This window comes from Lissotriton vulgaris, chromosome 4_1, assembly GCF_964263255.1.
Source record: "Lissotriton vulgaris chromosome 4_1, aLisVul1.2, whole genome shotgun sequence".
In the NCBI taxonomy this organism is placed as follows: domain Eukaryota; kingdom Metazoa; phylum Chordata; class Amphibia; order Caudata; family Salamandridae; genus Lissotriton; species Lissotriton vulgaris.
In genome coordinates, this window is record NC_141691.1 from 519,291,479 (window position 1) to 519,319,073 (window position 27,595).

At 48.8% G+C, this 27,595-nt stretch overlaps 21 non-coding genes across 21 annotated transcripts; 13 read left to right on the forward strand and 8 right to left on the reverse strand.

Annotated features, from left to right (window-relative positions):
- Positions 1-33: 33 nt before the first annotated feature.
- On the reverse strand, positions 34-116 carry TRNAL-UAA (transfer RNA leucine (anticodon UAA)). Its single transcript has one exon. It is a non-coding gene; the product is annotated as a tRNA-Leu (tRNA).
- A 13,785-nt stretch (positions 117-13,901) lies between these two features.
- Positions 13,902-13,984, reverse strand: TRNAL-UAA (transfer RNA leucine (anticodon UAA)). Its single transcript has one exon. It is a non-coding gene; the product is annotated as a tRNA-Leu (tRNA).
- Positions 13,985-14,227: 243 nt separating this feature from the next.
- TRNAE-UUC (transfer RNA glutamic acid (anticodon UUC)) lies at positions 14,228-14,299 on the forward strand. Its single transcript has one exon. It is a non-coding gene; the product is annotated as a tRNA-Glu (tRNA).
- A 618-nt stretch (positions 14,300-14,917) lies between these two features.
- TRNAE-CUC (transfer RNA glutamic acid (anticodon CUC)) lies at positions 14,918-14,989 on the forward strand. The gene has a single exon. It is a non-coding gene; the product is annotated as a tRNA-Glu (tRNA).
- Positions 14,990-16,084: 1,095 nt separating this feature from the next.
- On the reverse strand, positions 16,085-16,167 carry TRNAL-UAA (transfer RNA leucine (anticodon UAA)). Its single transcript has one exon. It is a non-coding gene; the product is annotated as a tRNA-Leu (tRNA).
- Positions 16,168-16,418: 251 nt separating this feature from the next.
- On the forward strand, positions 16,419-16,490 carry TRNAE-UUC (transfer RNA glutamic acid (anticodon UUC)). The gene has a single exon. It is a non-coding gene; the product is annotated as a tRNA-Glu (tRNA).
- A 618-nt stretch (positions 16,491-17,108) lies between these two features.
- TRNAE-CUC (transfer RNA glutamic acid (anticodon CUC)) lies at positions 17,109-17,180 on the forward strand. Its single transcript has one exon. It is a non-coding gene; the product is annotated as a tRNA-Glu (tRNA).
- Positions 17,181-18,282: 1,102 nt separating this feature from the next.
- TRNAL-UAA (transfer RNA leucine (anticodon UAA)) lies at positions 18,283-18,365 on the reverse strand. The gene has a single exon. It is a non-coding gene; the product is annotated as a tRNA-Leu (tRNA).
- Positions 18,366-18,608: 243 nt separating this feature from the next.
- On the forward strand, positions 18,609-18,680 carry TRNAE-UUC (transfer RNA glutamic acid (anticodon UUC)). The gene has a single exon. It is a non-coding gene; the product is annotated as a tRNA-Glu (tRNA).
- Positions 18,681-19,298: 618 nt separating this feature from the next.
- On the forward strand, positions 19,299-19,370 carry TRNAE-CUC (transfer RNA glutamic acid (anticodon CUC)). Its single transcript has one exon. It is a non-coding gene; the product is annotated as a tRNA-Glu (tRNA).
- Positions 19,371-20,465: 1,095 nt separating this feature from the next.
- Positions 20,466-20,548, reverse strand: TRNAL-UAA (transfer RNA leucine (anticodon UAA)). Its single transcript has one exon. It is a non-coding gene; the product is annotated as a tRNA-Leu (tRNA).
- Positions 20,549-20,799: 251 nt separating this feature from the next.
- On the forward strand, positions 20,800-20,871 carry TRNAE-UUC (transfer RNA glutamic acid (anticodon UUC)). Its single transcript has one exon. It is a non-coding gene; the product is annotated as a tRNA-Glu (tRNA).
- A 618-nt stretch (positions 20,872-21,489) lies between these two features.
- TRNAE-CUC (transfer RNA glutamic acid (anticodon CUC)) lies at positions 21,490-21,561 on the forward strand. Its single transcript has one exon. It is a non-coding gene; the product is annotated as a tRNA-Glu (tRNA).
- Positions 21,562-22,663: 1,102 nt separating this feature from the next.
- Positions 22,664-22,746, reverse strand: TRNAL-UAA (transfer RNA leucine (anticodon UAA)). The gene has a single exon. It is a non-coding gene; the product is annotated as a tRNA-Leu (tRNA).
- A 243-nt stretch (positions 22,747-22,989) lies between these two features.
- Positions 22,990-23,061, forward strand: TRNAE-UUC (transfer RNA glutamic acid (anticodon UUC)). The gene has a single exon. It is a non-coding gene; the product is annotated as a tRNA-Glu (tRNA).
- Positions 23,062-23,679: 618 nt separating this feature from the next.
- On the forward strand, positions 23,680-23,751 carry TRNAE-CUC (transfer RNA glutamic acid (anticodon CUC)). The gene has a single exon. It is a non-coding gene; the product is annotated as a tRNA-Glu (tRNA).
- Positions 23,752-24,846: 1,095 nt separating this feature from the next.
- On the reverse strand, positions 24,847-24,929 carry TRNAL-UAA (transfer RNA leucine (anticodon UAA)). The gene has a single exon. It is a non-coding gene; the product is annotated as a tRNA-Leu (tRNA).
- Positions 24,930-25,180: 251 nt separating this feature from the next.
- TRNAE-UUC (transfer RNA glutamic acid (anticodon UUC)) lies at positions 25,181-25,252 on the forward strand. Its single transcript has one exon. It is a non-coding gene; the product is annotated as a tRNA-Glu (tRNA).
- Positions 25,253-25,870: 618 nt separating this feature from the next.
- Positions 25,871-25,942, forward strand: TRNAE-CUC (transfer RNA glutamic acid (anticodon CUC)). Its single transcript has one exon. It is a non-coding gene; the product is annotated as a tRNA-Glu (tRNA).
- Positions 25,943-27,021: 1,079 nt separating this feature from the next.
- Positions 27,022-27,104, reverse strand: TRNAL-UAA (transfer RNA leucine (anticodon UAA)). The gene has a single exon. It is a non-coding gene; the product is annotated as a tRNA-Leu (tRNA).
- A 243-nt stretch (positions 27,105-27,347) lies between these two features.
- TRNAE-UUC (transfer RNA glutamic acid (anticodon UUC)) lies at positions 27,348-27,419 on the forward strand. Its single transcript has one exon. It is a non-coding gene; the product is annotated as a tRNA-Glu (tRNA).
- Positions 27,420-27,595: the final 176 nt, after the last annotated feature.

Genomic DNA, 27,595 nt, shown 5'->3' on the forward strand with positions numbered 1-27,595 from the left:
TCTGCACGTTCCTACAAACCTGCTGAAAACCCATACCAGGTATGGGGCTCGAACCCATGCGGACAAACATCCATTGGATCTTAAGTCCAACGTCTTAACCACTCGGCCACCCTGGTGAGACCCAAGGTTTTACTTTCTTCAACTCCCTTTTTATGCTTGCTGCTGTAGCACCGGCTGTCCAGCAAGAGGTGATTGCAGAGCTAAAAGGCTTTTGCACGAGGTTAAAAGTAATTGCTTATAACAAACACACTGTGTGACACCTAACTTTCCCCCACTCAGACTTTACTGTTAATCTTTACATTGGAGTTAGCTTAGTCACAATAAGGGGGTGAGCAAGGCAGGTACACTGGAGCATCTCCTGCCTGGTGGTCTAGTGGCTAGGATTCGGCACTTTCACCACCGCGGCCTGGGTTAGATTCCCGGTCAGGGAAGATCCCTCTGAAGCATACATTGCTTAATTTGTCTGTGTATCTTTTTTAGGTCTCGCGACCTATCAATGCGCGCAAGCGCATTGAGCGGAACGAGAATTCAAGTGCTCAAAATCCTCGTCAAACCAAGGGCTTTTTGCTGCGGTTTTCTTTGAGTTCAAGTGAATCACGTGACCAAACAAGCACGCGCATCAGCCTCCCTCCCTCCCCCCTAATTTCATTTTTTCACGGCCGCACAGCACATCAAAGGGCTTCTCCCAGCGTGTGCTGTGCGGCTTCTCCTCCCCTAATTATTCATGGCTCAGTTTCCCGGCGCAAGCATTTGTTCACATTTTTTGTTCTTGTCTTTCATCTCCTACCCGTCTTATCCCATTGTTAACATTTCCGCACCTCCGTCCGTCTGTCTATACGTCTCTGCTTTTTAGTACGTGCCCTTCTCCCTCTCAGTTTTTGTAAGTGAACTTGCTAACTGTCCTGTCATGTGCTGTTCTTTATAGTGTCTGTTACTCAAACATATTTTAATGATCGGCGGTGCAGCGCCTCGCGCGCACAAGCAGTGCTTGCAACGTAACATGCACTTCCTCCTTCATTTCAGTAACACAATCATGCTCTATTTTTATTTCATTCTTTCTCCTATCTCTTTCCTCTTTTGACTCTATGCCCTCCATCTCTTTAGCATCTGCATCGCCCCTGATGGCTCATGTTTGCCACCTGTCCGCTGCTTCCTTGATTCTCTTCCTCCACCTTGTGTCTCGGCGCCCGTCTTTCTCTTTTTCTTTTCTCTTTTGGATATGCTTCTTCCCGCCATTCTTCTTAAGCTATTTTGTTCCTAGTTTTAGTCCCGGGCTTTGCCTTTCTTCCTGCCCCTCTCTCCGTCCCTCCCTCTCTTCTCACGCCATCTCTCACTCCTGAGCTCTTCTCCTGCTTCACTTCCCCTCTTCGGCTCCCTTCTTTAAGTCTTTCAATCGCCCCCTTTCTGACTAATTTTCGTGTTCATTCTTTCCTCTTCCGTTGACCCTCTCGTTGTTTGTCTTTTCGGCGCTCTTCTCCCCTTACCCATACTTTTGAGATTTCTCATCTTTCCACATTGAACACATGCGTTGTTTCTGCCTTCCGTTAGCCCTCTCCTGCCTTCACTTCTGGTTCATTCTGTGTAAATATTCATCATTGTCACATATATATATATAGAATATAATTCTGCCTATCCCTTTCCCTCTCCTTACTTATTTCTATTTTTACACTCATTGCTTTATTCTATCTTGCTCTTTCTGTTCATGTCCTCACATTAGCGCCCCTTTACCCTCTCTCCCCTCTACTTTTCCCAATTCACCATCCCCAGCTCTCCCCACTTCACCCGTCTTCTACTCTTTCTAAATCCATTTCTGTTCCAGCCCCCCACCCCACATGCCATTCCCTCTCTCTCGCTACCTCCTCTCTCTTCCAGACCATCCCTTCTCACCATTATCTGCCCTTTGTCTTACACATTCCCCTTTTCTCTCAATTTCTACTTTTACTTTTCTTCCCGCAACCCTCCGTTGCCTCCTTTCTCCCTTTAATTCTTTTCAAAAGATGCCTTGTTTTCTTCTCGCCTCTCTCTCCTTCACTCCACCCGGACTCTATTCCCTCACTCAGCTCCTCTCCTCATTCATTTTATCTAGCTCAGTGTCCTTCTCCACCTCCCCCGACCCTTCCCTCATTCCTTTCCCCCCTCAGCCCAATGTCCTTCTCTCATCCCCTCTCTCCCGTGCTTCTCCCACAGGTACAGGAGAGGAAGCGCGCGGCGCGAGCGCCTGCATCCTCTTAAAGAGACAGGCGCTCTCGCTCCTACTCGGGAAAAGAGCAAGACTTGACGAGTCGGGAGGAAAGAGAACAACCTCACACGTCTTGGGAGAGGGAGTGGTTATCGGGTATCCTCATTTCGGGTTGGTGTCGCACTGCGCGTTTTCATTCTTTAGAGTGAGGGGGTACTGGAGTTAGCGTGCAACACTGTGCTGTCTTATAGCCTTGTTTTAAACTTGTTTTGCTTCTGCTGCATCCATTGCCTCCACCTTCAGGCAAAAATACATTGTTCAGCAGCACTTTCAAACTTTTAAAAATGGTTTTAGAAATTGCACATAGTTACTCTTTGCATTTACACATAAACATAAAAGTCCATTTTCATGTAGCATTTAATGGTGTCATTCTGGACCATAGTGCAGATAAAGGAAGCCTGCATTTGTTAAGGATGTCCGAAAAACAGGTAAATGTGCAGCACACTCTGTGTATACCAAAGGCAATGACGGGGACCGAGTCAAATGAAAACAGTTGTCCAAAATTGTTATTGTCAAAACTGCGAATCGGTTTCATACAAGGCAACGCACCTCGAAGACGTGACTTGCAGCCCTGGCTTTTAGAAGCACAGCCCATGGTCTTACGGGAGTCATACTGGCAACCCGAGAAGCTGAAAAGATAGCATTTCTCCTCCCCTAATTATTCTCTCCATGACCGGCAGGCACATCAAAGGCTGCTGCTCCCCATGCGTCTCGTCACCCTACCTCCCTTGTTTACTTTGCAGGTCACGAGTGTAGCCAACTCGCGCTTTCATCCTTTCGAGAGTAGCAAACTGAGTGCCATTAATTTAAGTTTTAGAAATACACAATTTTTCATAGCACTTAGAACCAACCAGTAAAAGTACTGTACGAAGTGCCACATAAAATATTATTATTATAAGCATTTTTCCAGTCTCGGAAACAAACGTGATATTTGGAACAGCTTTATTAAACAAGCAGTTTCCAAGAAACGTGGATAAAGTAACGTGACGGTCTGATAATTGTTCGGTTTATTGTATGTCATCTTTGGTTTTTCACTGACCCAGTTGAACAAGAAATGAATGTTTTTCAACCGAAGATAAAATCGTTTTAAAACAATAAGGGGAAGCGTGCACATATTTTGGCTGTCCCCACCCTGCATCTGTTGCTGTGGCTGATCGATTTCGGTGTTGTAAAAATTAAATGTACGCTGTTTTTTAGCAAGAAGCATTGGGTGCTTGGGGTGTGAAGCTGGAATTTCAACATGTTTGTGGTCTAGCAAATGTCAGCGTGGGCATCACTGTGTGTCAAAGGCATTTGGGATGGTTAAAGAGGCAGCTGAATGATGAGTATGCTGACGGGTAGAACTCTGGCATTGTGACGGGGCTGAAGAGAGGAGGGCGCACGTGGTCACAAGAAATATTATCCGCAGCAGCATTTTAGGTGTTTATGCGGACCTTCATGTTTTTTTGCATGTATGCTTCTTATACTGTGCTTACAATAACATCGGTTGGCCTTTACACCAATATGTGCACTTCTCGTACTGCATGCGTGATTTCCCATGGTGCTGGAGAATTTAATTTCTTTACCTCTCACCTGTCCTGGCTTGTGGTCTCACAGAATGTTTCTAAATTCAGGGGTTGAGGTTGGAACTTACTCGTGGATACTGTGGTGGGGGAAAATATTGTGTTTTACAAGACATTGCAGTTCAGTCGCATAAGGTGGTATTTGATTATCAAATTCATACATTTCAGTACATTTTATTGCATTCAATACATTCCTTCCTTTCCTATTTTTCGTTTTCAGAAGCACATCAGCTCCACCGTCCCGTAGTTCCACATATTTTAAATAATCATATTCTGAAAGCCTGCATTTGTTAAGGATGTCCGAAAAACAGTTAAATGTGCAGCACACTCTGTGTATACCAAAGGCAATGACGGGGACTGAGTCAAATGAAAACAGTTGTCCAAAATTGTTATTGTCAAAACTTCGGATCGGTTTCATACAAGGCAACGCGCCTCGAAGACGTGACTTGCAGCCCTGGGCCCTGGTTTTTAGAAGCACAGCCCATGGTCCCATGGGAGTCATAATGGCAACCAGAGAAGCTGAAAAGCTCGGGAGTCCTGAGTGCTGCAGAAGTGCTGTTGGATCGACTCCCTCAGAACCGAACTCAGCTTTCATCCTTCTAACATCACTGCAAAGGCCATACCAACAGACGCGAATCGCGAGCATTATTCTAGCGCCAAAGGGGCAGTGAGCGCTATAACAAAAGCCAGCGTTATCAGTTTTTAAACACTTTCATTATGTACTCGCATCATGTGTTTTTGAACTACAATTCTTCACCAAGGAGATGGTGCACCGACCCTGGAGACCTCTCTAGCCTGAGGGAAATGTTTACTTCTGTGGGGAGTTCATTCATGGGCTCTAGCTCCACAGAAAATAACCATTTATATGTGCCTGAGCAGGGAGGGGCACAAATTCCAAATTCCAAGGAGGGGGCTAGTGTGATGAATTACTAAGCACAAAGAGGCGTTTGGTTGGCCAATGGGTGAGATTTGTATGTGTAAATGGTAATTAACACGCACTGAGCTGTATTTTTCCGTGGTCTCTTCCTACCATGTTCTCGGAGTGTGTTCACAGTCCCTGAATCCCCACACAGACTTGCACGCAGAAGACAGCATTATACTGGCCTGGGTTCTCATCAAGTATTTTACCAGAAAAGTCCCATCAATGGCTCAGTTTTTCACCCTACTCATCTCCTCTGTGCACAACCCTCACTCACCCTCAAACACCCTCACTCACCCACACACCCTCACTCACCCTCACCCTCACACCCTCACCCACCCTCACACGTCCCACTCTCACACACCCTCATACTCAAACACCTTCACCCTCAAACCCCCTCAAACTCACACCCCCTCACCCTCACATACCCTCACCCTCACACCCCCACACCCCCTCACACACCCCTCACCCTTCCTCACCCTCCCTCACCCTTACCCTCACTCACCCTCACTCACCCTCTCTCACCCTCTCACCCTCACACACACTCTCACCCCCTCAGCTTCACCACATTTTCACTCAGCACCACCACATTATCACTTAGCACCACCACAGCACCACTCAGCACCAACACAGGACCACTCAGCACCACCACAGCACCACTCAGCACCACCACAGCACCACTCAGCACCACCACAGCATCACTCAGCACCACCACAGCATCACTCAGCACCACCACAGCATCACTCAGCACCACCTCAGAACCACTCAGCACCACCACTCAGCACCACCACACCACCTCAGCACCACCACAGCACCACTCAGCACCACCACAGCACCACTCAGCACCACCACAGCACCACTCAGCACCACCTCAGCACCACCACAGCACCACTCAGCACCACCATAGCATCACTCAGCAGCACCTCTCAGCAGCACCACTCAGCACCACCACAGCACCACTCAGCACCACCACAGCATCACTCAGCACCACCACAGCATCACTCAGCACCACCACAGCACTACCACAGCATCACTCAGTGCCACATACAACCACTCACACATACAACCACTCACACATACAACCACCCACACATACAACCACTCACACATACAACCACCCACACATACAACCACTCACACATACAACCACTCAATCAACTACACACACAACCACACACAACCGCACACACACAAACACACACATCTGTTGCCCTCACTCTATCTATTCCCCTCACTCTATCTATCTATTGCTCTCACTCTATCTCTCTATCGCCCTCACTCTCTATCAATCTATCTATCTATCGCCCTCACTCTATCTATCGCCCTCACTCTATCTATCGCCCTCACTGTCTATCTATCTATCGCCCTCACTCTGTCTATCTATCTATCGCCGTCACTCTGTCTATCTATCTATCGCCCTCTATCTATCTATTGCTCCACCACAGCATCACTCAGGGGCACCACTGCATCACTCAGCACCACCACAGCATCACTCAGCACTACCACAGCATCACTGGTTCAAATATGTTCTCTCAATGTTTGAAGCTTTATTGCAAATGTCACAAATAATGATAATATTTCACTTCTGTTCTTGGATTTTAGTCACTGAACATAATCTTCACAACAGTTATTTACAAATGTTTAAGCTATTGCCATTAAAAATTACAATCACTTTTATTTAGGTATTAATTATTTAAAGAAAATAAAAGCCAATGTTAATTGTAATATCAATACATCTAAGTAAAGGCAATACAAAACATGTGACATTACAAATAATAAAAGTGTCACATATGCTAAAGTTAAAAGTATTGGCATTGTAAATCACAAAACATAAATATAAAATGTAATTTACAAAACCAATAGCTCCAACTTTCCTACTGCGAGACCCAATGTTCCCTCTAATTTTTTTCCTCTGTGTGCGGCAGTATAAGGTCTCTGTGCGCTGCAACTAAGGCTATGTGCGCCGGGAACCAGACTGCGTATGTGGTTGCAGCGTCAAATATCACTCCAAACCTTTGCTTAAAAAAAGTGAAAAGAGAGTGCATTTCCACACATGTAGCGACACATGAAATGTCTTAAGACAGGTTTTCAATTTAGATATACACGCAATTACATGAATTGGTTACACAGGGGAGTACACTTTGGGACTATGACGACGAAAGGCATTTTAGTTAGGCTATATTTTTGTAAAGAGGGCGCAAGTAGGACATTTTGTGAATGAAACAGCATGACTAATATTATTCCGTTTTGCTGTTGGCAGAGATTCCTGCTCACCGATGTACATGAAGTGGGAGAGCACTGAAGTATTCACAGAGAAAGGATTCCTTATTGTATTGTATTGTAATTGCATTTATATAGCGCTTACTACCCCTGACGAGGCGTTGAAGCGCTTTTTCGGCGAGTAGCACACTACTCCAGGACCCATAGAGGATTAGTGTTGAATTATTATAGTGAAACATGCAAGTAAAATGTAAGTGGTGGATAGGTTAGTCAGTCATTTGGGTTTGGAATGATAGCAGAAGGATTAGAGGAGGAAAAAGTTTTGTATTTATATAGCGCTTGTTACCCCTGATGGGGTGTTGACGCATGCTATTCATGAAGCCCATGAAGGATTAGTGGTAAATTAATATGGTGAAATATGAAGTAATTTCAGTGGTGGATATTAGTCAGTTATTTGGAGTGAGAAAGATAGCGGAGGGATAAAAGGGAAAGAAAGGTTTGCATTCATATAGCACTTGTTACCCCTGATGGGTGTTGAAGCGCTTTTCGGGCGAGTAGCATGCCACTCCGGAACCCATAAAGGATTAATGATGAATTAGTATAGTTGAATATGGAAGTTGAGAAGTGAACATGTTAGTCTGGTAATTTTGATTGAAAAGGATAGTGGAGGGATAAAAGAGTGAAATATTTATTTATTTATTTGCAGTAAGAGGAGGCTTTCGGATGAGTAAAAAGGAGTTTAGGCGGGGAGGAGTCAGAGGGAAGATTTTAGAAAGGTTTGTTTTAGGGGATCGGTATAGTAAAAGAGGTGTCAGATGATGCAAGGAGGGGTAGAGTAGGAGAGAGTCTAGAAAGGGTTATTTTGGGGATCATAGTAAAGAAAAGCCTCGCAGAGACATGCATTGTCTAAAAAAAACTAAAACATTCAATGAATGAGTGAAAGTGAGTAGCCATTCAAACAGCTCAGTGGTGACATTTCTGGTCTTAGTAGATTGAAGAAATTGTACTTTATTTGGGTTTGGCAGCGACTAGGCAAAGCAGCCCTTGATTTCAAAGGAACGCGAATAGCTAACTTATCTTACCAATCTCCCACAGATGTAGACGTCAAGAGTGCGAGCAGACAGAACTGATCTTTCCAGAGCTTACATCACACTGCCTTGACACACCCTGTGCACACTGGATCTACTCTACTTAGGTTTCCATTCGCATAGGATCAATTTAATTTTCTTGTGTAGGTTGTTAATTATCCTCTTCTGAACCATTCTATGTCAGGCACTGAAAGCAGTCCCACAGTTCAGATCATGATATCTCTCCCCAGCTCACTGTTGAATGGGAAAACAACTATGTATGCCACCTTGATTCCACTCAATGAAAAGTAAAATCAACTTGAAAGACATTCTTGGATCCGTGTTTTCACACCCTACGAAATCCGCACAGCATTCCTCTTTCCTTAAAATACATCAGAGGAAATCAGGTCGCCTGTTCATCTCAGCAAATAATTCTGTCCGCATGTAATTTCTTTTAAGATTAAACTGTTTCCTGTAAGGTGCATCTATTACCGGAACTAAAAATTTGTACAAAAAAAGTCTACTGTCATTGGAGAATTAGAGAGAATTTGCTACGGGCGCCTAGCTGATTAGCCAGTTATCATATAATATCTTGGCAAGTTGCTCAGTAAGAATGGAGTCAAATACATTTCACAATTCTTTTAAAAAAATTTTGGGGTTAAGAGATTTTCAGCTGAACCTATAAAGGGTGATTAGTTGTAGTATTGGTTGAGGTGTGGGCATGAGTATGCTGAAGCATTTGTCTCCTGAAACCTTAATAAAGGTCCATTATGACACGTAGGAGACAGTTGTGTATAACGTATATCAGTCTTCGGAGAGCGGAAAAAAAATACACTGTTATGTCAGGGAGATTTACCCCATCATATTGCACTTCAGGAAAAAAAAACTCACTGTGTCAGAAACCATGATCCACACTTGTGCTGTCTGAGTTCCTGCACTCTTTAGTTGTTTGCCATGAGTCATCAGTTCTCAGAAGATTTTGACCAGCAAGCCTCAGGTCCCAGATGTTATATGCCCAGAAAAGTATGTCCCAGAATCACTGTACAAAGAGTATGAGACACTGTATACTCTGCACCCGGAATCCCGTAAAAAAGACCTGAACCAAGAGCACACAACTACTTGTCAAATGGAGTGGCACAGTGCCTCAATGAGCACTGGCAGTGAGTATTAGCTGAAGATGATCAATCTCATTTGTTTCTGAAAATCTCAAATCTGAGCCTTAATTGATCCCGCCCAGAGGGATAATTGACTATGACCATTTAAAGTATGCACTGTTTGTACGGCAATCAACACGGAACTCCACATACTAAAATAAATTTTCCGATCTAGTAATGTAATTTGCATATTAACCAGGCTTACTTGTAGACAATGATAACTGGTTTAGTAAAGTGCTAAACTTCGAGCGCTCATTTATGTTGGGCATGTCAATGGGTTTTCATGAAGATGCTCAATATGCTGTGCCCATTAGTAGTATGCCTCATTGTTACTGAGCCATGGTAGATATGTTCCATAATTGCTGTGGCAGAAAATAAATGTTTCATCTGGAGTATAGATGTGTCCAAGGATGAATGCTGTTCTAAGGGAAATGTGCTCTACGGTTGCTGCACTTCTAGATATATGTTAAGTTAAAGAACTGACAAATCTGTTTGTCTTGGATATCACTTCCTGTTGAGTAAGTATAGAAAGTCCATGCTTAATTTGTAAGTAGAAGAATGCCGGTGCCCGGAGCTCTGGCTCTGAAGTCCTCTGCCAGTGCAATTTAACATCGCCCTCTTCAATTCACTGCCAGATACTCCTTGCAATTTAATCCATAGCTGCCAAGGTTTCAGATTGCTATGGGTGACATTTTCATAAATGCAGTGTAAATATGAGTAACATTTCAATGACTATGAGTGAAACTCGGCAGCAAGTTTACCTAGACTGAATAAATGATACAAAAAAACAAGTGTTAACTTTCAATCCAATCCCAATCCCAGTGTGGAGCGCATTTACAACCTGTCTGTGCATTAGCTTGTTCTGTGCACAACATGAAAATAGCCTAGCGTTTAGAGTTTGAGTCTCTGCCTCGAGCCTGCACTCAGCATTGCTACAAAGTGTGCTGATGTCCTATTCATCAGTGGCTATCCTTCAATATGTGAATGACCCATCATGACTCTACCTGAATGTATATACGTCACATGATTATCAAATTATTGTCAACTTATTATAAACGTTTTGTTTTTCCACCATCCAAGTATGCATGTCAATTGCCTGCTGATGAAACCCTGGACATCCTCAGAGGCAGTAGACTGGGATCCCATAACTAACTACTTCTGGCCTTGCGCTTTTGGGTTTTCCATTGCAGGCAGCAACTTTGATGTGCAAGGCTGGCTGTAGGCAGGCAGACTCATACCGCAAGCCACCGTTGGACGCTGCAATTCGATTTGCCAGCCCGAGAGATGAGGCGTGGACTCTGATGGGGCAGGGTTAGAGATGGAAGTGGTGTTCATCCCATCACTGCCTGAGCAGCCATTGAAGGACTTGGGGTGGGATACTCCTACTCTACCTTGGTCAAACCACACAAGGTTTCTGAAGTCGCTCCTCGTGTGCTCTGGGGATTCTGAGAAATCCCTAATGGATTTCAAAACTTCAGAACATCCACATAGAGCTGGAAGCTTACTCAGAGAAAGGTTGGCAAAAATGTCCAAGCCAGCCCTGCTCATTCCCTTCTTTTGCTCTCTATCTTTCCATTCTCTGTATCTTCCCTCTATCTTCTGCCTCTGATCGCTTATGTCTCTCTCTAGCCACACACACACTCCCTCCTACTTTGATCTGTTTTCCCTCTCAGCTCTCTCCCCCTCTTTCCCTCTGTCTCCAAAAGCCCCTGCTGCCTGAGCTGCCGTTAACCTCGAGGAGCTGGAGACCAGAGCGAGCTGCGGTCCAGGAACATCAGAGCCTGGCCTCTAGTAGCTGGCCTGCAATAGACGTTCCCTTTATGCACGTGACGTAATTGTTATTGTCCTTTAAGTGTCAGATTTAGTAATAAACAGAATTTCCTAGGCAGTCCTGCTAGGCTAGGGTAAGTCCGAGAGAAAGTTAAAAGAAAAACCGATCACCCTTAATACAGATAAAAAAATTATTTTGAAATTCAAGAAAAATTAAAAAGTTGAATACTGGAAAGATACTTAACAGAGCAGTGTATTCTATAACCGTGCACATCTATTAAAAAACACACACATCCTCGTAGATTTCACCCCATTATTCACCTGTCCATGCGTGTCGGTGGAGGGTTTCATTTCCATTTCTCTGGTCATACAAAACGTGGCTTGCGCTTCTGTGACAATTATCCTCAGAGCCATCAGCACCGCATGACGTTTTGATGGAAAAATAGGACCATTTAAGTGCGATTTATGAATACATGGCTTTTTTCGGCCACAGACAACTCCTTGAAACAATTCACAAACACCTTCTGATCTCCCGGGGCTGATGGCACAATAAACAATTCATAAACGAGTGCCCTGCGTTGAACTTGGAGGAGGTCGGAATACAAAACCGAAGCATAGATAATTATTTGGAACTGTTTATTGCCAGCAACTACTCTTATTTTATGCCCCTCTTTAAATCCGGACCAAGGCGGCCCACACACACTTGATAAGAAATTGCAACTGTCTGTTTTGCTGGGCGCAGCTGCCCCGCCGCAATCGAAGATTTCCATGCCCCCTCTGCCTCTTGCATGTTCGTGCTTTCTCCCTTTGTGCCAGTAGGAAGTGTGGAGATGCAGGGGCTAAGAAGGGGTGAAAAAAAGACAAAGCTCATTAACGTGCAAATGGTCTTTCAAAGACCTGTGACGTACTCGGGCGGCTGTGTGCGTGCCCGGAAGCTGTCTCAGCCCAGGGGGTCCACACAGGACGGTGGGGGTGTGGAGAGGGACTGAAGCCCTTTGAGCACAATGGGCTTTACTTGCCTGTAACACTCTGCCTCCCGCCTGGATTTCGCACCGCACGCGTTTTAAAAGCGGCAGCGCGACCTGTCTCATAGGGATGTCTGTGAGCTGTGTGCGCGCTTAATCCAGGACACTGCGCGCTCCAGGTGACCATCGTGCTTGCGCGCCCACGCGTGCAGGTTGGTGGGAACAGTGGCGAGACCTATTGGCAACGCCAGTGCTTGTTAAATGAAGGTCCTTAAAAAGGCACCCCTCCCAATAGATGAAAGCGGAGGAATGGGGCTTGGTCTCCTGCGCCCCAGGTTGCTTTGCCCCCATTGACCTAAGCCACCTTCGTGCGCACGCAGTCCCCAACCCAGTCAGGTGCTCTATGTTGGCGAAAAGTGCAGTACCAGCTCAACAGAAAGGTAAATTGCTGGAAAACCCTGATGTGATGCATGCATCTACTTTGGAACACTCTTCTCCTTTGCACTCTTGAATCGCTTAAGCACAATGTATTCTTCCAGCAAGCTGAATAACGAGATAGGTGAGAGAAGGTGTACCAGCTGTCTGTGCGCCATCAGCAGCCACTAGGTGTCCCTCTTGTGTTTTCCCGGGGATCCTGATTGTGCAGGAATTCATCGGTTCAGTAGCAAGGGGGAGAGGATGGCCTGTGCCTGGAAGTAACAGACAGTCTGGTGGCATCATGAGGATTAAGTTCTGATTCATATTTGCTGTAGAATAAAATATGTTTTCAGCCCCCATGAGCTTTGTCACTCGGAGAGCAGTGTATGACCTTTTGCTGCACGGCTCTGGGCTCCCTGGTGGTCTAGTGGTTAGGATTCAGCGCTCTCACCGCCGGGGCCCGGGGTCGATTCACGGTCAGGGAAAAGTCACTATTCTGACCTTGAAAGCTTTTCCTTCCCGTAGGTCAGGGTTTCTCAAAATGAAGTTGCTTTTCTGACTCACAATTTGCCTAGCATGACGCAGTATCGCTCAAAATATGATTTTCGCAAGTATCCTTTAGAGCTGCTTTCCACGGTGGGAGGCAAGGCTCTTGAGCAAGTGAGATCCTGTATTCCAAGGCGCGCTTCCTTTTGTAGGCTTCTGACCCCATTGCGTGTGGCAGGTAGTCCTCCTTTGACTCGGCCACAGGCTTTGTCTCCAAATGGCGTCCTGGACCCACTGCAACCCACCTGTTTGCTAAAACGGAAGTCTGCCTCTGGGTAAGAAAAAGCTGAGCTGCACGTACGGAAAGCGGCAGAGGCCAGAGGCAGGGAGGGTGTGGCAAGGGCTGCCTGATTTGCATAGTGACCTGTTGAATCTTTGGAATGTACAGGCTTTGGAGCTTAACAGGTACTGCAGGTGTCTGTCTGGCCTGAGAGATGCCTGTCTGGTGCTCCCCTCAGGACAGACAGTGCCTTCCATTCGAGCATGGAGGGTGAGGGACATGGGTCACCCTCATATACAGGGGTGTGGGCATGGGCAGGATAGGTTGTGGGGGACCCGTCAGGGCATTGCCCGTTTGGAAGCCCGTTGGGAAGGCGAGAGGAGACGGGGCAGGAAACTCTGCTCAATTTCTTTCCCAGAGGCCTGTGGAGAACGCTTTGCACGTTTGAGCCAGCCGGGCCTGCATCAGCAGATCCTGCTCCACTGGGAAGGGTGAGCCTGTAGGCGTAAAAAGGGGAGAAATCTGCAAGAGCCGGGTTAACAAATTCTAGCGGCAGACCCATGTTGCCCAGGAAGCAATCAGTTTCTCCTGCTCCCTATAGTGGAAAGAGACATAGGAGGTGTATTTCTCTAGGCAGGGGCTCTGTGTAGATGGCACTTCATTGCTCTGGGAAGCATCCATGCTGGTAGAAGAGTAGCAGCAGACCCCACTCCTGAGGCTTGAATGGGGACCGTTGGGGAGGGACAGTGGGAGGCGGAGGAGGGCAGAGGAAAATGTTTTTCAAAAGCATCTGCATGTTCCTACAAACCTGCTGAAAACCCATACCAGGAATGGGGCTCGAACCCATGCGGACAAACGTCCATTGGATCTTAAGTCCAACGCCTTAACCACTCGGCCACCCTGGTGAGACCCAAGGATTTACTTTCTTCAACTCCCTTTTTATGTTTGCTGCTGTAGCACCGGCTGTCCAGCAAGAGGTGATTGAAGAGTTAAAAGGCTTTTGCAGGAGGTTAAAAGTAATTGCTTATAACAAACACACTGTGTGACACCTAACTTTCTCTCACTCGGACTTTACTGTTAATCTTTATATTGGAGTTAGCTTAGTCACAATAATGGGGTGAGCAAGGCAGGCACACTAGAGCATCTCCTCCCTGGTGGTCTAGTGGCTAGGATTCGGCGCTTTCACCGCCGCGGCCTGGGTTTGATTCCCGGTCAGGGAAGATCCCTCTAAAGCATGGATTGCTTAAGTTGTCTGTGTATCTTTTTTAAAAGAAGGTCTTTAGAAAGGCACCCCTCCCAATAGATACAAGCAGAGGAGTGGGGCTTGTTCTCCTGTACCCCAGGTTGCTTTACCCCCATTGACCTAAGCCACCTTTGTGCGCACGCAGTCCCCCACCCAGTCAGGTGCTCTATGTTGGCGGGAAGTGCAGTACCAGCTCAACAGAAAGGTAAATTGCTGGAAAACCTTGCTGTGATGCATACATCTACTTTTGAGCACTCTTCTCCTTTGCACTCTTGAATCGCTTAAGCGCAATGTATTCTTCCAGCAAGCTGAATAACAAGATAGGTGAGAGAAGGTGTACCAGCTGTCTGTGCGCCATCAGCAACCACTAGGTGCCCCTCTTGTGTTTTCCCGGGGATCCTGATTGTGCAGGAATTCATCGGTTCAGTAGCAAGGGGGAGAGGATGGCCTGTGCCTGGAAGTGACAGACAGTCTGGTGGCATCATGAGGATTAAGTTCCGATTCATATTTGCTGTAGAATAAAATATGTTTTCAGCCCCCATGAGCTTTGTCACTCGGAGAGCAGTGTATGACCTTTTGCTGCACGGCTCTGGGCTCCCTGGTGGCCTAGTGGTTAGGATTCAGCGCTCTCACCGCCGCGGCCCGGGTTCGATTCCCGGTCAGGGAAAAGTCCCTCTTCTGACCTTGAAAGCTTTTCCTTCCCGTAGGTCAGGGCTTCTCAAAATGAAGTTGCTTTTCTGACTCACAATTTGCCTAGCATGACGCAGTATCGCTCCAAATATGATTTTCGCAAGGTTCCTTTAGAGCTGCTTCCCACGGTGGGAGGCAAGGCTCTTAAGCAAGTGAGATCCTGTATTCCGAGGCGCGCTTCCTTTTGTAGGCTTCTGACCCCATGGCCTGTGGCAGGTAGTCCTCCTTTGACTGGGCCGCAGGCTTTGTCTCCAAATGGCGTCCTGGACCCACTGCAACCCACCTGTTTGCTAAAACGGAAGTCTGCCTCTGGGTAAGAAAAAGCTGAGCTGCACGTACGGAAAGCGGCAGAGGCCAGAGGCGGGGAGGGTGTGGCAAGGGCTGCCTGATTTGCATAGTGACCTGTTGCATCTTGGGAATGTACAGGCTTTGGAGCTTAACAGGTACTGCAGGTGTCTGCCTGGCCTGAGAGATGCCTGTCTGGTGCTCCCCTCAGGACACACAGGCCTTCCATTCGAGCATGGAGGGTGAGGGACATGGGTCACCCTCATATACAGGGGTGTGGGCATGGGCAGGATAGGTTGTGGGGGACCCGTCAGGGCATTGCCCGTTTGGAAGCCCGTTCGGAAGGTGAGAGGAGGCGGGGCAGGAAACTCTGCTCAATTTCTTTCACAGAGGCCTGTGGAGAACCCTTTGCACGTTTGAGCCAGCCGGGCCTGCATCAGCAGATCCTGCTCCACTGGGAAGGGAGAGCCTGTAGGCGTAAATCAAAAAAAGGGGAGAAATCTGCAAATTCTAGCGGCAGACCCATGTTGCCCAGGAAGCAATCAGTTTCTCCTGCTCCCTATAGTGGAAAAAGACATAGGAGGTGTATGTTCTCTAGGCAGGGGCTCTGTGTAGATGGCACTTCATTGCTCTGGGAAGTATCCATGCTGGTAGAAGAGTAGCAGCAGACTCCACACCTGAGGCTTGAATGGGGACCGTTGCGGAGGGGCAGTGGGAGGCCGAGGAGGGCGGAGGAAAATGCTTTTCAAAAGCATCTGCACGTTCCTACAAACCTGCTGAAAACCCATACCAGGAATGGGGCTCGAACCCATGCGGACAAACGTCCATTGGATCTTAAGTCCAACGCCTTAACCACTCGGCCACCCTGGTGAGACCCAAGTATTTACTTTCTTCAACTCCCTTTTTATGCTTGCTGCTGTAGCACCGGCTGTCCAGCAAGAGGTGATTGCAGAGTTAAAAGGGTAAAAGGCTTTTGCAGGAGGTTAAAAGTAATTGCTTATAACAAACACACTGTGTGACACCTAACTTTCTCCCACTCGGACTTTACCGTTAATTTTTATATTGGAGTTAGCTTAGTCACAATAAGGGGGTGAGCAAGGCAGGCACACTAGAGCATCTACTCCCTGGTGGTCTAGTGGCTAGGATTCGGCGCTTTCACCGCCGTGGCCCGGGTTCGATTCCCGGTCAGGGAAGATCCCTCTAAAGCATAGATTGCTTAATTTGTCTGTGTATCTTTTTTAAAAGAAGGTCTTTAAAAAGGCACCCCTCCCAATAGATGAAAGCGGAGGAATGGGGCTTGTTCTCCTGTGCCCCAGGTTGCTTTGCCCCCATTGACCTAAGCCACCTTTGTGCGCACGCAGTCCCCCACCCAGTCAGGTGCTCTATGTTGGCGTGAAGTGCAGTACCAGCTCAACAGAAAGGTAAATTGCTGGAAAACCCTGCTGTGATGCATACATCTACTTTGGAGCACTCTTCTCCTTTGCACTCTTGAATCGCTTAAGCGCAATGTATTCTTCCAGCAAGCTGAATAACGAGATAGGTGAGAGAAGGTGTACCAGCTGTCTGTGCGCCATCAGCAGCCACTAGGTGTCCCTCTTGTGTTTTCCCGGGGATCCTGATTGTGCAGGAATTCATCGGTTCAGTAGCAAGGGGGAGAGGATGGCCTGTGCCTGGAAGTGACAGGCAGTCTGGTGGCATCATGAGGATTAAGTTCCGATTCATATTTGCTGTAGAATAAAATATGTTTTCAGCCCCCATGAGCTTTGTCACTCGGAGAGCAGTGTATGAACTTTTGCTGCACAGCTCTGGGTTCCCTGGTGGTCTAGTGGTTAGGATTCGGCGCTCTCACCGCCGCGGCCCGGGTTCGATTCCCGGTCAGGGAAAAGTCCCTCTTCTGACCTTGAAAGCTTTTCCTTCCCGTAGGTCAGGGCTTCTCAAAATGAAGTTGCTTTTCTGACTCACAATTTGCCTAGCATGACGCAGTATCGCTCAAAATATGATTTTCGCAAGGTTCCTTTAGAGCTGCTTCCCACGGTGGGAGGCAAGGCTCTTGAGCAAGTGAGATCCTGTATTCCGAGGCGCGCTTCCTTTTGTAGGCTTCTGACCCCATGGCCTGTGGCAGGTAGTCCTCCTTTGACTGGGCCGCAGGCTTTGTCTCCAAATGGCGTCCTGGACCCACTGCAACCCACCTGTTTGCTAAAACGGAAGACTGCCTCTGGGTAAGAAAAAGCTGAGCTGCACGTACCGAAAGCGGCAGAGGCCAGAGGCGGGGAGGGTGTGGCAAGGGCTGCCTGATTTGCATAGTGACCTGTTGCATCTTGGGAATGTACAGGCTTTGGAACTTAACAGGTACTGCAGGTGTCTGCCTGGCCTGAGAGATGCCTGTCTGGTGCTCCCCTCAGGACACACAGGCCTTCCATTCGAGCATGGAGGGTGAGGGACATGGGTCACCCTCATATACAGGGGTGTGGGCATGGGCAGGATAGGTTGTGGGGGACCCGTCAGGGCATTGCCCGTTTGGAAGCCCGTTGGGAAGGCGAGAGGAGACGGGGCAGGAAACTCTGCTCAATTTCTTTCCCAGAGGCCTGTGGAGAACGCTTTGCACGTTTGAGCCAGCCGGGCCTGCATCAGCAGATCCTGCTCCACTGGGAAGGGTGAGCCTGTAGGCGTAAAAAGGGGAGAAATCTGCAAGAGCCGGGTTAACAAATTCTAGCGGCAGACCCATGTTGCCCAGGAAGCAATCAGTTTCTCCTGCTCCCTATAGTGGAAAGAGACATAGGAGGTGTATTTCTCTAGGCAGGGGCTCTGTGTAGATGGCACTTCATTGCTCTGGGAAGCATCCATGCTGGTAGAAGAGTAGCAGCAGACCCCACTCCTGAGGCTTGAATGGGGACCGTTGGGGAGGGGCAGTGGGAGGCGGAGGAGGGCAGAGGAAAATGTTTTTCAAAAGCATCTGCATGTTCCTACAAACCTGCTGAAAACCCATACAAGGAATGGGGCTCGAACCCATGCGGACAAACGTCCATTGGATCTTAAGTCCAACGCCTTAACCACTCGGCCACCCTGGTGAGACCCAAGGATTTACTTTCTTCAACTCCCTTTTTATGTTTGCTGCTGTAGCACCGGCTGTCCAGCAAGAGGTGATTGAAGAGTTAAAAGGCTTTTGCAGGAGGTTAAAAGTAATTGCTTATAACAAACACACTGTGTGACACCTAACTTTCTCTCACTCGGACTTTACCGTTAATCTTTATATTGGAGTTAGCTTAGTCACAATATTGGGGTGAGCAAGGCAGGCACACTAGAGCATCTCCTCCCTGGTGGTCTAGTGGCTAGGATTCGGCGCTTTCACCGCCGCGGCCTGGGTTTGATTCCCGGTCAGGGAAGATCCCTCTAAAGCATGGATTGCTTAAGTTGTCTGTGTATCTTTTTTAAAAGAAGGTCTTTAGAAAGGCACCCCTCCCAATAGATACAAGCAGAGGAATGGGGCTTGTTCTCCTGTACCCCAGGTTGCTTTACCCCCATTGACCTAAGCCACCTTTGTGCGCACGCAGTCCCCCACCCAGTCAGGTGCTCTATGTTGGCGGGAAGTGCAGTACCAGCTCAACAGAAAGGTAAATTGCTGGAAAACCTTGCTGTGATGCATACATCTACTTTTGAGCACTCTTCTCCTTTGCACTCTTGAATCGCTTAAGCGCAATGTATTCTTCCAGCAAGCTGAATAACAAGATAGGTGAGAGAAGGTGTACCAGCTGTCTGTGCGCCATCAGCAGCCACTAGGTGCCCCTCTTGTGTTTTCCCGGGGATCCTGATTGTGCAGGAATTCATCGGTTCAGTAGCAAGGGGGAGAGGATGGCCTGTGCCTGGAAGTGACAGACAGTCTGGTGGCATCATGAGGATTAAGTTCCGATTCATATTTGCTGTAGAATAAAATATGTTTTCAGCCCCCATGAGCTTTGTCACTCGGAGAGCAGTGTATGACCTTTTGCTGCACGGCTCTGGGCTCCCTGGTGGTCTAGTGGTTAGGATTCAGCGCTCTCACCGCCGCGGCCCGGGTTCGATTCCCGGTCGGGGAAAAGTCCCTCTTCTGACCTTGAAAGCTTTTCCTTCCCGTAGGTCAGGGCTTCTCAAAATGAAGTTGCTTTTCTGACTCACAATTTGCCTAGCATGACGCAGTATCGCTCCAAATATGATTTTCGCAAGGTTCCTTTAGAACTGCTTCCCACGGTGGGAGGCAAGGCTCTTGAGCAAGTGAGATCCTGTATTCCGAGGCGCGCTTCCTTTTGTAGGCTTCTGACCCCATGGCCTGTGGCAGGTAGTCCTCCTTTGACTGGGCCGCAGGCTTTGTCTCCAAATGGCGTCCTGGACCCACTGCAACCCACCTGTTTGCTAAAACGGAAGTCTGCCTCTGGGTAAGAAAAAGCTGAGCTGCACGTACGGAAAGCGGCAGAGGCCAGAGGCGGGGAGGGTGTGGCAAGGGCTGCCTGATTTGCATAGTGACCTGTTGCATCTTGGGAATGTACAGGCTTTGGAGCTTAACAGGTACTGCAGGTGTCTGCCTGGCCTGAGAGATGCCTGTCTGGTGCTCCCCTCAGGACACACAGCCCTTCCATTCGAGCATGGAGGGTGAGGGACATGGGTCACCCTCATATACAGGGGTGTGGGCATGGGCAGGATAGGTTGTGGGGGACCCGTCAGGGCATTGCCCGTTTGGAAGCCCGTTCGGAAGGTGAGAGGAGGCGGGGCAGGAAACTCTGCTCAATTTCTTTCCCAGAGGCCTGTGGAGAACCCTTTGCACGTTTGAGCCAGCCGGGCCTGCATCAGCAGATCCTGCTCCACTGGGAAGGGAGAGCCTGTAGGCGTAAATCAAAAAAAGGGGAGAAATCTGCAAATTCTAGCGGCAGACCCATGTTGCCCAGGAAGCAATCAGTTTCTCCTGCTCCCTATAGTGGAAAAAGACATAGGAGGTGTATGTTCTCTAGGCAGGGGCTCTGTGTAGATGGCACTTCATTGCTCTGGGAAGTATCCATGCTGGTAGAAGAGTAGCAGCAGACTCCACACCTGAGGCTTGAATGGGGACCGTTGCGGAGGGGCAGTGGGAGGCCGAGGAGGGCGGAGGAAAATGCTTTTCAAAAGCATCTGCACGTTCCTACAAACCTGCTGAAAACCCATACCAGGAATGGGGCTCGAACCCATGCGGACAAACGTCCATTGGATCTTAAGTCCAACGCCTTAACCACTCGGCCACCCTGGTGAGACCCAAGTATTTACTTTCTTCAACTCCCTTTTTATGCTTGCTGCTGTAGCACCGGCTGTCCAGCAAGAGGTGATTGCAGAGTTAAAAGGGTAAAAGGCTTTTGCAGGAGGTTAAAAGTAATTGCTTATAACAAACACACTGTGTGACACCTAACTTTCTCCCACTCGGACTTTACCGTTAATTTTTATATTGGAGTTAGCTTAGTCACAATAAGGGGGTGAGCAAGGCAGGCACACTAGAGCATCTACTCCCTGGTGGTCTAGTGGCTAGGATTCGGCGCTTTCACCGCCGTGGCCCGGGTTCGATTCCCGGTCAGGGAAGATCCCTCTAAAGCATAGATTGCTTAATTTGTCTGTGTATCTTTTTTAAAAGAAGGTCTTTAAAAAGGCACCCCTCCCAATAGATGAAAGCGGAGGAATGGGGCTTGTTCTCCTGTGCCCCAGGTTGCTTTGCCCCCATTGACCTAAGCCACCTTTGTGCGCACGCAGTCCCCCACCCAGTCAGGTGCTCTATGTTGGCGTGAAGTGCAGTACCAGCTCAACAGAAAGGTAAATTGCTGGAAAACCCTGCTGTGATGCATACATCTACTTTGGAGCACTCTTCTCCTTTGCACTCTTGAATCGCTTAAGCGCAATGTATTCTTCCAGCAAGCTGAATAACGAGATAGGTGAGAGAAGGTGTACCAGCTGTCTGTGCGCCATCAGCAGCCACTAGGTGTCCCTCTTGTGTTTTCCCGGGGATCCTGATTGTGCAGGAATTCATCGGTTCAGTAGCAAGGGGGAGAGGATGGCCTGTGCCTGGAAGTGACAGGCAGTCTGGTGGCATCATGAGGATTAAGTTCCGATTCATATTTGCTGTAGAATAAAATATGTTTTCAGCCCCCATGAGCTTTGTCACTCGGAGAGCAGTGTATGAACTTTTGCTGCACAGCTCTGGGTTCCCTGGTGGTCTAGTGGTTAGGATTCGGCGCTCTCACCGCCGCGGCCCGGGTTCGATTCCCGGTCAGGGAAAAGTCCCTCTTCTGACCTTGAAAGCTTTTCCTTCCCGTAGGTCAGGGCTTCTCAAAATGAAGTTGCTTTTCTGACTCACAATTTGCCTAGCATGACGCAGTATCGCTCAAAATATGATTTTCGCAAGGTTCCTTTAGAGCTGCTTCCCACGGTGGGAGGCAAGGCTCTTGAGCAAGTGAGATCCTGTATTCCGAGGCGCGCTTCCTTTTGTAGGCTTCTGACCCCATGGCCTGTGGCAGGTAGTCCTCCTTTGACTGGGCCGCAGGCTTTGTCTCCAAATGGCGTCCTGGACCCACTGCAACCCACCTGTTTGCTAAAACGGAAGACTGCCTCTGGGTAAGAAAAAGCTGAGCTGCACGTACCGAAAGCGGCAGAGGCCAGAGGCGGGGAGGGTGTGGCAAGGGCTGCCTGATTTGCATAGTGACCTGTTGCATCTTGGGAATGTACAGGCTTTGGAACTTAACAGGTACTGCAGGTGTCTGCCTGGCCTGAGAGATGCCTGTCTGGTGCTCCCCTCAGGACACACAGGCCTTCCATTCGAGCATGGAGGGTGAGGGACATGGGTCACCCTCATATACAGGGGTGTGGGCATGGGCAGGATAGGTTGTGGGGGACCCGTCAGGGCATTGCCCGTTTGGAAGCCCGTTGGGAAGGCGAGAGGAGACGGGGCAGGAAACTCTGCTCAATTTCTTTCCCAGAGGCCTGTGGAGAACGCTTTGCACGTTTGAGCCAGCCGGGCCTGCATCAGCAGATCCTGCTCCACTGGGAAGGGTGAGCCTGTAGGCGTAAAAAGGGGAGAAATCTGCAAGAGCCGGGTTAACAAATTCTAGCGGCAGACCCATGTTGCCCAGGAAGCAATCAGTTTCTCCTGCTCCCTATAGTGGAAAGAGACATAGGAGGTGTATTTCTCTAGGCAGGGGCTCTGTGTAGATGGCACTTCATTGCTCTGGGAAGCATCCATGCTGGTAGAAGAGTAGCAGCAGACCCCACTCCTGAGGCTTGAATGGGGACCGTTGGGGAGGGGCAGTGGGAGGCGGAGGAGGGCAGAGGAAAATGTTTTTCAAAAGCATCTGCATGTTCCTACAAACCTGCTGAAAACCCATACAAGGAATGGGGCTCGAACCCATGCGGACAAACGTCCATTGGATCTTAAGTCCAACGCCTTAACCACTCGGCCACCCTGGTGAGACCCAAGGATTTACTTTCTTCAACTCCCTTTTTATGTTTGCTGCTGTAGCACCGGCTGTCCAGCAAGAGGTGATTGAAGAGTTAAAAGGCTTTTGCAGGAGGTTAAAAGTAATTGCTTATAACAAACACACTGTGTGACACCTAACTTTCTCTCACTCGGACTTTACCGTTAATCTTTATATTGGAGTTAGCTTAGTCACAATATTGGGGTGAGCAAGGCAGGCACACTAGAGCATCTCCTCCCTGGTGGTCTAGTGGCTAGGATTCGGCGCTTTCACCGCCGCGGCCTGGGTTTGATTCCCGGTCAGGGAAGATCCCTCTAAAGCATGGATTGCTTAAGTTGTCTGTGTATCTTTTTTAAAAGAAGGTCTTTAGAAAGGCACCCCTCCCAATAGATACAAGCAGAGGAATGGGGCTTGTTCTCCTGTACCCCAGGTTGCTTTACCCCCATTGACCTAAGCCACCTTTGTGCGCACGCAGTCCCCCACCCAGTCAGGTGCTCTATGTTGGCGGGAAGTGCAGTACCAGCTCAACAGAAAGGTAAATTGCTGGAAAACCTTGCTGTGATGCATACATCTACTTTTGAGCACTCTTCTCCTTTGCACTCTTGAATCGCTTAAGCGCAATGTATTCTTCCAGCAAGCTGAATAACAAGATAGGTGAGAGAAGGTGTACCAGCTGTCTGTGCGCCATCAGCAGCCACTAGGTGCCCCTCTTGTGTTTTCCCGGGGATCCTGATTGTGCAGGAATTCATCGGTTCAGTAGCAAGGGGGAGAGGATGGCCTGTGCCTGGAAGTGACAGACAGTCTGGTGGCATCATGAGGATTAAGTTCCGATTCATATTTGCTGTAGAATAAAATATGTTTTCAGCCCCCATGAGCTTTGTCACTCGGAGAGCAGTGTATGACCTTTTGCTGCACGGCTCTGGGCTCCCTGGTGGTCTAGTGGTTAGGATTCAGCGCTCTCACCGCCGCGGCCCGGGTTCGATTCCCGGTCGGGGAAAAGTCCCTCTTCTGACCTTGAAAGCTTTTCCTTCCCGTAGGTCAGGGCTTCTCAAAATGAAGTTGCTTTTCTGACTCACAATTTGCCTAGCATGACGCAGTATCGCTCCAAATATGATTTTCGCAAGGTTCCTTTAGAACTGCTTCCCACGGTGGGAGGCAAGGCTCTTGAGCAAGTGAGATCCTGTATTCCGAGGCGCGCTTCCTTTTGTAGGCTTCTGACCCCATGGCCTGTGGCAGGTAGTCCTCCTTTGACTGGGCCGCAGGCTTTGTCTCCAAATGGCGTCCTGGACCCACTGCAACCCACCTGTTTGCTAAAACGGAAGTCTGCCTCTGGGTAAGAAAAAGCTGAGCTGCACGTACGGAAAGCGGCAGAGGCCAGAGGCGGGGAGGGTGTGGCAAGGGCTGCCTGATTTGCATAGTGACCTGTTGCATCTTGGGAATGTACAGGCTTTGGAGCTTAACAGGTACTGCAGGTGTCTGCCTGGCCTGAGAGATGCCTGTCTGGTGCTCCCCTCAGGACACACAGCCCTTCCATTCGAGCATGGAGGGTGAGGGACATGGGTCACCCTCATATACAGGGGTGTGGGCATGGGCAGGATAGGTTGTGGGGGACCCGTCAGGGCATTGCCCGTTTGGAAGCCCGTTCGGAAGGTGAGAGGAGGCGGGGCAGGAAACTCTGCTCAATTTCTTTCCCAGAGGCCTGTGGAGAACCCTTTGCACGTTTGAGCCAGCCGGGCCTGCATCAGCAGATCCTGCTCCACTGGGAAGGGAGAGCCTGTAGGCGTAAATCAAAAAAAGGGGAGAAATCTGCAAATTCTAGCGGCAGACCCATGTTGCCCAGGAAGCAATCAGTTTCTCCTGCTCCCTATAGTGGAAAAAGACATAGGAGGTGTATGTTCTCTAGGCAGGGGCTCTGTGTAGATGGCACTTCATTGCTCTGGGAAGTATCCATGCTGGTAGAAGAGTAGCAGCAGACTCCACACCTGAGGCTTGAATGGGGACCGTTGCGGAGGGGCAGTGGGAGGCCGAGGAGGGCGGAGGAAAATGCTTTTCAAAAGCATCTGCACGTTCCTACAATCCTGCTGAAAACCCATACCAGGAATGGGGCTCGAACCCATGCAGACAAACGTCCATTGGATCTTAAGTCCAACGCCTTAACCACTCGGCCACCCTGGTGAGACCCAAGTATTTACTTTCTTCAACTCCCTTTTTATGCTTGCTGCTGTAGCACCGGCTGTCCAGCAAGAGGTGATTGCAGAGTTAAAAGGGTAAAAGGCTTTTGCAGGAGGTTAAAAGTAATTGCTTATAACAAACACACTGTGTGACACCTAACTTTCTCCCACTCGGACTTTACCGTTAATTTTTATATTGGAGTTAGCTTAGTCACAATAAGGGGGTGAGCAAGGCAGGCACACTAGAGCATCTACTCCCTGGTGGTCTAGTGGCTAGGATTCGGCGCTTTCACCGCCGTGGCCCGGGTTCGATTCCCGGTCAGGGAAGATCCCTCTAAAGCATAGATTGCTTAATTTGTCTGTGTATCTTTTTTAAAAGAAGGTCTTTAAAAAGGCACCCCTCCCAATAGATGAAAGCGGAGGAATGGGGCTTGTTCTCCTGTGCCCCAGGTTGCTTTGCCCCCATTGACCTAAGCCACCTTTGTGCGCACGCAGTCCCCCACCCAGTCAGGTGCTCTATGTTGGCGTGAAGTGCAGTACCAGCTCAACAGAAAGGTAAATTGCTGGAAAACCCTGCTGTGATGCATACATCTACTTTGGAGCACTCTTCTCCTTTGCACTCTTGAATCGCTTAAGCGCAATGTATTCTTCCAGCAAGCTGAATAACGAGATAGGTGAGAGAAGGTGTACCAGCTGTCTGTGCGCCATCAGCAGCCACTAGGTGTCCCTCTTGTGTTTTCCCGGGGATCCTGATTGTGCAGGAATTCATCGGTTCAGTAGCAAGGGGGAGAGGATGGCCTGTGCCTGGAAGTGACAGGCAGTCTGGTGGCATCATGAGGATTAAGTTCCGATTCATATTTGCTGTAGAATAAAATATGTTTTCAGCCCCCATGAGCTTTGTCACTCGGAGAGCAGTGTATGAACTTTTGCTGCACAGCTCTGGGTTCCCTGGTGGTCTAGTGGTTAGGATTCGGCGCTCTCACCGCCGCGGCCCGGGTTCGATTCCCGGTCAGGGAAAAGTCCCTCTTCTGACCTTGAAAGCTTTTCCTTCCCGTAGGTCAGGGCTTCTCAAAATGAAGTTGCTTTTCTGACTCACAATTTGCCTAGCATGACGCAGTATCGCTCAAAATATGATTTTCGCAAGGTTCCTTTAGAGCTGCTTCCCACGGTGGGAGGCAAGGCTCTTGAGCAAGTGAGATCCTGTATTCCGAGGCGCGCTTCCTTTTGTAGGCTTCTGACCCCATGGCCTGTGGCAGGTAGTCCTCCTTTGACTGGGCCGCAGGCTTTGTCTCCAAATGGCGTCCTGGACCCACTGCAACCCACCTGTTTGCTAAAATGGAAGACTGCCTCTGGGTAAGAAAAAGCTGAGCTGCACGTACCGAAAGCGGCAGAGGCCAGAGGCGGGGAGGGTGTGGCAAGGGCTGCCTGATTTGCATAGTGACCTGTTGCATCTTGGGAATGTACAGGCTTTGGAACTTAACAGGTACTGCAGGTGTCTGCCTGGCCTGAGAGATGCCTGTCTGGTGCTCCCCTCAGGACACACAGGCCTTCCATTCGAGCATGGAGGGTGAGGGACATGGGTCACCCTCATATACAGGGGTGTGGGCATGGGCAGGATAGGTTGTGGGGGACCCGTCAGGAAGCCCGTTCGGAAGGCAGGAGGAGGCGGGGCAGGAAACTCTGCTCAATTTCTTTCCCAGAGGCCTGTGGAGAACCCTTTGCACGTTTGAGCCAGCCGGGCCTGCATCAGCAGATCCTGCTCCACTGGGAAGGGAGAGCCTGTAGGCGTAAATCAAAAAAAGGGGAGAAATCTGCAAATTCTAGCGGCAGACCCATGTTGCCCAGGAAGCAATCAGTTTCTCCTGCTCCCTATAGTGGAAAAAGACATAGGAGGTGTATTTCTCTAGGCAGGGGCTCTGTGTAGATGGCACTTCATTGCTCTGGGAAGCATCCATGCTGGTAGAAGAGTAGCAGCAGACTCCACACCTGAGGCTTGAATGGGGACCGTTGGGGAGGGGCAGTGGGAGGCCGAGGAGGGTGGAGGAAAATGCTTTTCAAAAGCATCTGCACGTTCCTACAAACCTGCTGAAAACCCATACCAGGAATGGGGCTCGAACCCATGCAGACAAACGTCCATTGGATCTTAAGTCCAACGCCTTACCCACTCGGCCACCCTGGTGAGACCCAAGGATTTACTTTCTTCAACTCCCTTTTTATGCTTGCTGCTGTAGCACCAGCTGTCCAGCAAGAGGTGATTGCAGAGTTAAAAGGCTTTTGCAAGAGGTTAAAAGTAATTGCTTATAACAAACACACTGTGTGACACCTAACTTTCTCCCACTCGGACTTTACCGTTAATTTTTATATTGGAGTTAGCTTAGTCACAATAAGTGGGTGAGCAAGGCAGGCACACTAGAGCATCTACTCCCTGGTGGTCTAGTGGCTAGGATTCGGCGCTTTCACCGCCGCGGCCCGGGTTCGATTCCCGGTCAGGGAAGATCCCTCTAAAGCATAGATTGCTTAATTTGTCTGTGTATCTTTTTTAAAAGAAGGTCTTTAAAAAGGCACCCCTCCCAATAGATGAAAGCGGAGGAATGGGGCTTGTTCTCCTGTGCCCCAGGTTGCTTTGCCCCCATTGACCTAAGCCACCTTTGTGCGCACGCAGTCCCCCAC